Source organism: Meleagris gallopavo, chromosome 8, assembly GCF_000146605.3.
Source record: "Meleagris gallopavo isolate NT-WF06-2002-E0010 breed Aviagen turkey brand Nicholas breeding stock chromosome 8, Turkey_5.1, whole genome shotgun sequence".
In the NCBI taxonomy this organism is placed as follows: domain Eukaryota; kingdom Metazoa; phylum Chordata; class Aves; order Galliformes; family Phasianidae; genus Meleagris; species Meleagris gallopavo.
In genome coordinates this window covers 7,469,803-7,479,743 of record NC_015018.2, presented here as the reverse complement: position 1 = coordinate 7,479,743, position 9,941 = coordinate 7,469,803, and the positions used below count along the sequence as shown (strand labels likewise).

The 9,941-nt window shown below is 38.4% G+C and overlaps 1 long non-coding RNA gene across 1 annotated transcript; it reads right to left on the bottom strand.

Moving 5' to 3' along the window:
* Positions 1–237: 237 nt before the first annotated feature.
* On the bottom strand, positions 238–8,311 carry LOC104911903. The gene is made up of 4 exons (XR_794255.2): positions 8,275–8,311; positions 8,009–8,139; positions 6,551–6,704; positions 238–654 (listed from the first exon to the last, which is right to left on the bottom strand). It is a non-coding gene; the product is annotated as an uncharacterized LOC104911903 (long non-coding RNA).
* Positions 8,312–9,941: the final 1,630 nt, after the last annotated feature.

Genomic DNA, 9,941 nt, shown 5'->3' with positions numbered 1-9,941 from the left:
CAAAGTGCTCATTTCTCCAGTTTATTAGGATACTGATACACAAGTTAGATTGCTAGAGCTGTTCATAAAAAGACTAACAGGAAAAAAAGGGACTCAATGCATGATTTTTCTCCCTCTGTAACTGCACAAAATGTCTGTCTTAAAACAATACTTTCATAAACTCCGCTAACCTTTCAGAGCTTATAGAACCATTTCATATAAATCATGAATTCAAGTAATATTACATTAACTACAAGCCAGAAATATAGCCTCTGGTAATACATATATCTGCATTCAACTGCACTATCAGAGGTGTCTCAAATTTAACATTAATTAGTCAACTATTGCAAAGAGGCAGTTCCCACTCATACAAGAATCAGAAGTTTTCACACATTTAATAATCCTCCGCTATTACTGTGAGACTAATTTGGGCCAGCTCAGTGATCTACACCCCTTTGATCATTAATAAAGTATATATTCCGTTATTATTCCAGCAGTTCAAATTACAAAAAATTGTGAACTTGTTAAATTACGCAGTTAATGACACTATTAAAGAAAAAGCAGCAGACTATGCGTGCTTCTTTGAATCTGCTACCAAGAGGATGCCAGGAACAAAGAGTTATGACATGCATTGTAGAAATTTCCAGCTGTACACTTTTATTTACACTTTCTTGCCTAGAACAGAAAAGAAAACATGGTGGCCATAATGTTCAAAAGTTCAAAAAGCAGATAAAAGTAGATCTGAATTCATTTCACCATTCAAAGAATCTCTCTGATTGCCAGTGACTCGAAAAGAATACAGTTTCTGCTGCTTTGTTTGCTTGTTTGGTGGTTCATTTGTTTTGAATGAGAAGATGACTCACAACTCAACAAGAATGAATATTAGAGGAAATCTTACGCTTCTCTCTAATGCTTAGGGCAAACTTGAAAGGCAAAAATGAAGATTAGCATGCTGGAATGTAATTTCGGGCTAGAAAATACTTTTCTATATTGAGTTAAAAAAAAAAAAGACATTTCCATAGATATGAGAACCTGCATAAAACCTTGCAAACTAATGCTTCAGTGGTAGTGGCTCTGATCACTGCTCTGACCTTTTGAGTGATGAATCTTCATCTGATATACATGAGGAGGAAGAATATTGTTTCTATTCATTACTAAAATATTTCTGCAGGTAACCAACATATGTTGTTAGAAGTATTACTTCAGAACACAGAAGCCAGGTCCCCCCACAGCACTAAAGGTACCATATAAACACAAGGCAAAAGAAATCCATATACTGTTCCCTTTAAGGCAGTGCTGATTAAGTTTTAATTCCAAACTGCAGCATAGCTACAGCAACAGGTTTCTACTGAAGATATCATGCATGCAAAAAGATTTTTTTCTGTTGGTATAGCTAGCAGAAGGTCCTAATTTCCCAGCTACCATAAACTAAGCCAGCAAAAGCACTAGTCAGCACAGCTGCATCTAAAGTAGGAATCTGCTGATGCTGTGCAGTTTATTCATAATTCCTCAGTGATGTTGCTATGGGAACTTCTGTAGTGGGAATTGCTTATATATGATCCAAGTTTCAGAAGAAGAACAAATTAAAGAAACCAAAAATGACAGGAAACCATACCAACACGTTGTGCCCCATTTACTGTCCCTCCTGAAGAATCCCAGGAGAGATGACACACTTGTTCTTATTGTCAATAACCAGACAAGATGAGCATCATAGCACTGATTCATAATATGCTTACTTTTCTTAACTATTTAACTACTGAACTTTCCTTGAGATTTTTAACGTTTAAAACCAAACAGATTCTACCGAACTATGTATACAGTTCTTCCTGTAAATATTCTTTCTACCTCCTTCCATGATTGCTTGTGGTCAATCTGCAAGTTTGATCAGACAAGTACCTACACTCTGTGGTACTATTCATCATACTTCTAATAAATAGCCAAATCACAGAATCACTGATGCAGGAAAGGACCTCTAGAGACTGTCTAGACCGACTTCCTCACCCAAAACAGGTTCAGCTAGATCTGACTGCTCAAGGCCATGTCCAATCATCATCTTCCAAGGATTAGTGGAAGTGAACCTTTCCATTACAGCCTGAGATCAGGAAGGCACTAGCAACCTCAGCCTATTCCACATGACATATTATCAGATTCCCTGTTCTAGTCAGCGGGGGCCTCACATTCTCCTAGGTCTTCCCTGTCACTTCTAGCATACTCATAGAAACTCTTTCGGTTGCCCTTCATGTCTTTTATCAGATTCACCCAAAGCTCTGGCTTTCTTAACCTCATCCTTGCTTAACCTCATCCTTGCATGTTCAGACAGTGTTTCTGTATTTCTCTTGGGTGATATGACTCAGCTTCAACCTCACACTCTTCCTCTGCTCACATTTAAACTTTCACAGAAGCTTCTTGTTCATAGGCCTTTCACCACTTCTGTCCAATACCCTACATGTCAACATAGATTATTCTTGAGCTAGGGGAGGTGACCCTTTAAAAAAAAAGAAACAGTTTTCCCAGAACTCTTCTTTCCAGGAAATGCACCCATGGGATTGTTCCAAGCAGATCCCTCAATAAGCCAGACTCTGCTCTCTAGAGACCCAGGGTTATTATTTGCCTTGCTTCCTTCTTTGAAAATTCTGAAATCCACCACCATTTCATGTTTACTGCAGTGAAGATTTCTCCCAACATTTACATCAGCTCTTCCTTATTTGTAAGAATCAGGACCAAAGCTCCACCCCTTGCCAGCTGTTTAATTGCTTGTGCTAGGAGCTTATCAAGAATGCACACCAGAAAACTGGTGACTTCTTGTGTCATGCTCTTCCAGAAAACGGCAAGAGGGTTGAAGTACCATTGAGGACCACCAGCTTCTTCCAGCTGTCTAGGGAAGCAACATATCCCACATTTTCTCAGCCAAGCAGTTTATAGCAAATACCCACCATGATGTCACTCACATTGGTTCACCCTCTAATCCTAAGCCCATTAACTCTCAACTGAGGGAGAGCTTCATATATTCCAGCCACCATTCTCTCACCACAAGAGCAACTCTCCCTACTCACCTTCCCAATCCACCCTTTCCAACACAGGCTGTATCCATATACTGTGGCACTCTAGTCACATGAGCTATCTTTGTGATCTCAATGATGCAATTCAATTGCACACAGATCTCTAACTCCCCATGTTTAATCTCAGTGCTGCATGTACAAATACTTCAGAGGTACTTTGCTGGAGGAAACAGGCCAAGAAGTGAGATAGCAGTAAAGTGACAATGTTCTGCTTATCAAAATGATTGCAAATGCTTCTGAGATGCAACTGAAATGTATTTTAGTATTGGTCTGAATTGACTGAAATAAGAGCTAAACAAAAGTACACATTTGGTACAGTAGCCCACGGCCCTAGTCCCAGTAAACAAGAACTACTGGCATGCTATCAGAAACACCAAATTGCACAGAAACAGTAATGCAGGTCTGCTTACACCACAAATAAAGCCAGAAAAATTAAGAAACTGTGTAATGTGTAATACGTATATTGAGTGTCCCTGCACCACACTGTCTGCATTGGCTGTAGCATGAGCTTCAAATTATCCCACAAACGTTGTAGTAAAATGGTAGCTAAGAAGAAAACTCCATCCTGAAGTCTGCCTTTTCCTGAACTACCTTGAGTAAGAAGTATATGAGCACAGCGATATGACTGGTATCACTACTTGTTTCAGGGAAACCAAATGGTACATGGAAGAACCTGTTTATGAAAAGTCAAACATACTTAAATATGAGAAGCTGTAGTCAGCAAGCATTTATGCTTTACCTTCATATTATTAACGCTGGCAATGAACAGCACTCAGCCTCTGCTCTTCTCCAGTGTATTTCTGTTTCAATATACATATCAATATTAATTTCTCTTGCTGAGTTACTGTCATATCTAATGAGCAAACACATTATATATGACATGTCTTTTTATGCCCTTGATTTTCTATATTATCTCTAATTAATTCAGATCACTAATAATAAATTTTAAAGTGGTCACAATTAAAAAAATCATATGCCGTAATGCTGCACAAAACCATATACTTTATCTCATTCTCCATCACAAAAGATAGTTGCCCAATTGTTAAGCTTTTCATTTAGAAATCCCACCAATAACTAACCAAAGGAGCTTCAAAAGATATAATCAAAGTATCAGAAAGAATGCAAATACAACCTGTCTAATTAACTGTAAGCAGAACGTTTATGACTCATGGTGGTAGTAAGTTGGTTGGTTCCACAGACATGTATACCAAAATGCCATCTTCTCCAAGACATTTACATTTTAACCAATCAAGCACAGTACTCAGAAATAACAATTCCACACAAGAACCCTCTAAATCATGGAAATCCAATGTTTTGGATTCTCTGGATCACACTGAGGTCAGAGGAGTTTTCCTGGGCCGCGTATGAAATACATGATGTACTTAATGTATGAGTCACTTCAAAAGTGATGCCTCCTGGGGCCACATACAGCTCTCCAGGACTGCACATGACCTGTGGCCTAGATGTGCCTGTTCTACAATAATCAATAGTATTTTTAAGCTATGATGATCAACTGCAATTCAAATTAATTCTAGGTATTTCCTTCCTACTAATGGCTTCAATTTCAAATTAAACCTGAACTGTATTGCTGCCAGTTTTTGTAAATGATCACAGCACTCACTGTTTTCTCAGGAAGCTAACAAGTCACCCGTGAGCACAGTTCCTTTCAAAACAACACGTAGGCCAAGCCTCGATTCACTAGTCACACCTCTATTTGCAAATATCATGTCCTAACAAAAGACTTATAAAATGAAACAACAAAGCACAGAACTTCACATCCACAAGACATCTGTTATACAGATGTTTTATTTCAGATTAGCCTTTTATTCCATGGTCTGAACATCCATTTGGTTTCTGTGCATTAGCGTACTCCTGGAATGTGTCCTCCAGTTCTATCTAGTACAAAAGGAACTCAATCTACATCTCTAAAATTATTTTATAATGTGAACCAAAGCACAGTAAAGGGTTGCAGTCAAATGTGATTCAAAGGCACGCTCCTGATTCAAAGCAAAGCACGAAGGGAGAGGCACCCAAGAAGTCATGGAGAGCCCTGTCATTCCCTTCAGCAAGAATCAACTTGGTTCATGTCCCTGTCGCTGTTTTTATTTCCCTCTCATCTTTCAGCCTAGGTTTAGTAATACATGAAAAGAATAGTAGAATGTGATTTTTTTTTTTAAATTGTTTACATTTACTCAGATCTCAGATTTTTCTTGTTTTGACAGTCAAGCTCTTAGAATTAAAGCAATGGGATACAGTTGGTATTTCTAGATGTGTGTTCATAAATGTGTTTCACAGTCAGAATGTCAGCCCCAGCTGACTACTCATGAAAGCAATACAGTTCTGCAAAGGCTGAACAATTTTTCCACATTCACTAAGTTGTATATCAGAGCTTTAAAGAGCACATCAATGAGAGCAAGGTGACATATATACATCAGATCTTTAATATCCTTTTGTCCAAAGTACTTTCCTCAAACATACTTCTCCTCACTCTTGCTGATACATAGGGGGAAGAAACATGAGGCGGCATAGTGCAGTGCATGAACTAAACATGGAAAGTTAATGCAGAAGTGGCTGTTTAACAAACTCACGCCCAGAAATAATAAAATATTCCTTTTGTACTATCTAATCCATAATCTTGTAAAGGAGGAGAATCTCCTTTTCATGATACATATGTTTCATTCTTCTAAAAAGCATTTATCTTGTCATTTATTATTCACATAAAAACGAGTAGACCATTTTGTATACTTACTCTGTAGCACAGACATGACATGAAATTCAGACATACATTACAAAGATAGTATGTATGACATTAAACTAAGCCACTTAGTAACATTTAATATGGTCGTAAAGCAAGTGACAGAACCTTGTTCAGATAAAACAAATCTTTTAGCATAGTCAATCCTCATACACTTTAAGCCCTATGGGAGAGCCTAGATACCACCTCTCTCATACCCTTTACTGAAGCCACAGGAAATGCTAACACTTCTGCAAAACCACAAAATACATCCAACCTATCTATCTTTTCAGGAAGCATACTCAGTATTTGCAGTCTTCAGCAGGTTTTGTAAGACAGGTTAAAACAAAAAGCCTTCTCTTTTGTCCCAGTCTTTAATAGATGTATCACCAATTTGTGCTGTGAAAACCTTCCTGCCATTCTCGCTCTCTATGACACCAGAGCTGTAGCCTCAGCAACCAATAAGATACTGATTAGAATATATGCAAGAAAGGGGGACTTCTAAGAGTACGAAGACCATGCAGAACAAAGCTTTACAAAATTGTAAAGTTTATAGGGAAATAGAAACTACAGCAAATATGCACCACAGGCTTCCTATTTGCTCTGGTTAATACGCAGTCTGCAATGTTACTAGTACCTTCTCACCAACTCTTCCAGGAGATGCAGAGATCTGTGTAGCTCATCAGGTTAACTGCCTATGCAGCCCCCCCCACAACTTTCCAAATACATACACTTGCTCAAGTTTCACTGACTGACAGACATTCTCAGAATCACATACCTTTACGATGTTCTCCTCAGTATGCTCTGCAGAGTCTTTGCATCATCCAGAAAGGGTGATGGCTTCAAACACAACTGAATCCTTGTGATGAAAACTGCTACAGTTAGCGTAGATGTCACTTAGCCACCTGTATTCCTAGCCAGAAGTGGTAGGCCTGAAAGAAGGGGTAAAAAAATGCAGTGACTAAAATCACAGTCCAAACAGCAGAGGGACCACATGCACAGCACAGCACCTCTCTGCAATCCCCAGCCACAGGAATCCTTGGCCCATTAGCTCTGCAGCAACCTCATCTCATTCCCTATGACAGAGGAGAAATGAATCTTTAATTACAGACCCCCCATTCATGTTCAATAATTGAGGAGCATTTCTTCCTGCCTTTGCTGTTTGCCCACACTGTTCCTGCCACTACTGAATGGCTATTTTTGTCTTTTTGAAGCTTCCCTCACCTGTACCACACAACTGCTGCCCACACTGTTTCTCACAGCAGCTGTTTCTAACTGGCTGCTTAGTCACAGCTGGAAGAAATAATTAGGTCCCACATTAAGCCTCTTCAGCTGCTGCTGAATATAAAGCATACATTTTCATCCTGCAAGAACTATTGGTAGATCTTACGCAAAGTGCATGGAGGGTCTGTGAAACACCTAGTCAAATTCTGCTAAAGTATTCTGCAGGTTTTTTATTAGTGCAAAATGAGAAGAGATTTTGGTCTCATTCCTATGGTAGTCTGGAATTAGACTGAATTTTCACTTTCAAATCCTTGTGTACATCACACTTAAATGTTTCTTTAGGTGCATCTAGGTATCCTGAATTTTCCCTGCAAGAATGAGTGCATATAGAGTTCCCTTGATGCACCTACAACAGATTCCTAGTAATGACTACAAAAACAAAATATGGCCAACAACAAAACCACCTGTGTAACGTGCAAGTGTGCTCAAACTTACCTGGGAAAAAAAATTAAAACAGATTAATTCCTACAAACAACTCAGTTCTACATTACGTATTTCAGCAAAGTTGTAGCATTTAACCACAGCACTACTATGAGAATTTCTTTTAAGAGAACAGCTTAAGGATGCTAAAAGGTATTTTCTACAGCTTCAGGCAGAAGTTGGACTCTGTTTCCTTAAAAATCACAAGATGAATTTGCATTCTTCCAGTACTTGGCCAAAGAAAATTTCATTAAGGATGCAGAACTGTAAGAATGCAAATCATGCACTGCAGTGGTTTTGCTGAGATCTTTCTATTCATAATTATGATGAATGCCTTCTTAAAATTGTTCTGATATATGTATGTACTTCATTATGGATGGTTGCTTTTATAAATAGTTATTGAAATGCCATATCCATTTTTATGTTTTCTAAAAGCCTCAGAACTCTATAACATTCATCCAGCCAGGACTCATCACTAGGAATAAATGATTTTTACAGGAACAATTGAACAAACCTAATCCAGATTACACACCTGCTTTCAGACAGCATGTCCTTCTGCCAGCCTCTCCTAGAGCTGCTAGGGCAGCTGGGATTGTTTTTGCCAGTGCTCACAAAGAGTTAGCAGTGAAGACTATCGAAGATAGCGTCATTTTCAAGAGTGCTCTGGAAGGAAAAGGTTGAATAATGATGTTTGCAGTTTCTATAATCAATGAAGGTACAGATGTTATAATTATGAAATATACCAGAGAGTATGGCTAAGCTGGTTATTTCACAAAAGAGAATAGATAGAATGCTTACCTGCATCCTGGGCTCACTGTAAAACTCCAAAGGAGAGATCTCCAGAAAGAGATCCTCCCCCCTGGCAGTCAGCTCTTAAATGGGTCTAGGAGAGGTGCAGCCAGGCTCCAGCCCTTCCAGTAGCACAGGTGAATTGCCTTCAGCTGTGCTCCTGTGGCTGACTCATTGCTCGCCTCAGGTGATCAATCAGAGGTTCAGGCCATGATTCAGCAGTTCCCATACGCAATTCCTTTGTCATTTCTAGCAATGTTGATTTAGAAGTGAACATCAGAACAAAACACTTGCAGAATGCACCCATATTATCAGAACTACTCTAGCAGTCTAAGGTCTCCCTGCAGAAGGTATTACGAGTGACAATTTACACAGTACTGTACAGTAATACTGACATTTTAATCCAAGTATGACTCTCAAAGGGCAGATAGATGGACTTCAGGACATCTTGAGTCATGTCTGCCTCCAATTTATGCAAGGGGTAGTTCATAATACGGTGGGCCAAGAGTTAAGAGGATACCACAAACCTCTGCTTCTTTTTCTCTCCAGCTCAAGAGGACTTCTCCCTGTTAACTAATCTGTTGAGGCCAATTCAAAACACACTTGAGACCACACTGCAGCCAGTCTAAGGATACAGACATAAAGCCTCATATGCATTCCTGCTCAGTTGCGCTGGAAATAACAGCACGTGAGCTGAAAATCTTATTTTTAAATATTAAAGCAGTACATATTTGTAAAACCGCAGGATAACAGTTGTAATCAGATCTTCTGGAAAGAAACAAAGAGAATTTAATAGTCAACGATTTATTTATAAAGAAAACATCATACTGCAAACCACGGTTCTCAGAAAGAAAAAAAATGCTAGTTCCTCCGAACTTCTGATATAGAGAATCATCTGCTGAAATCTGGATGTTTCTAACCTATGTCATAATCATTACATAAAATAATTAAAATTTCTTCTTATTCAGAACAACTAAATAAACCAAGATCACCATTTGCACACAATAATAGGTATTCATCAGAAACCAAAACATTACAAATAATTAACTGAAATGACCTGAAATAGAAAATACCCAAACGTGTCTTTAAAGACACTGTCAGAAATCTTTCAGACGAAACCTCCAGATTGAAGTACAGATAGTTCTACTGAGAAAAACACCCAAAACATTATATGTTTATTTTGGTGCTTTTAGAAACACTTAAAAAAAAAAAAAAATAATGAGGCCAACAAAAGTGATGTTACATAAAACCAAAACAAAAAACTATGGTTATTAAAACCCTCTTCCTATCTTTGTCTCGGAGGAACCTTTCAAACCACACTATCAGAGGTATGATGCTTTTCTGCGTCCATAGGAAGCGAAAGCATCTTGTTTGTGAGTGATATTCAGTATGGAACAACACATAAAAGAACTCTGAGATGAAAGATGTTGCGCTACTATTTTCTTCACTCTAACAAAGTACAACGAATTAGTAACAGTAGCCAGAAGAATCACAGTACCACAAGCTAGTGCAGAGAAGCCATTCAAAGAAAAATATTCCATTATATCATGTCCCTCGAAGACTACAATTAGTATTCCAGGCTGGTTAAAACCCTACACTTTTTCAAACAATGTCCCTATAACAGACCAAATTTCTTGTCAAGGGTTTTCCAATGATGGATAACAATCTACTAAAAA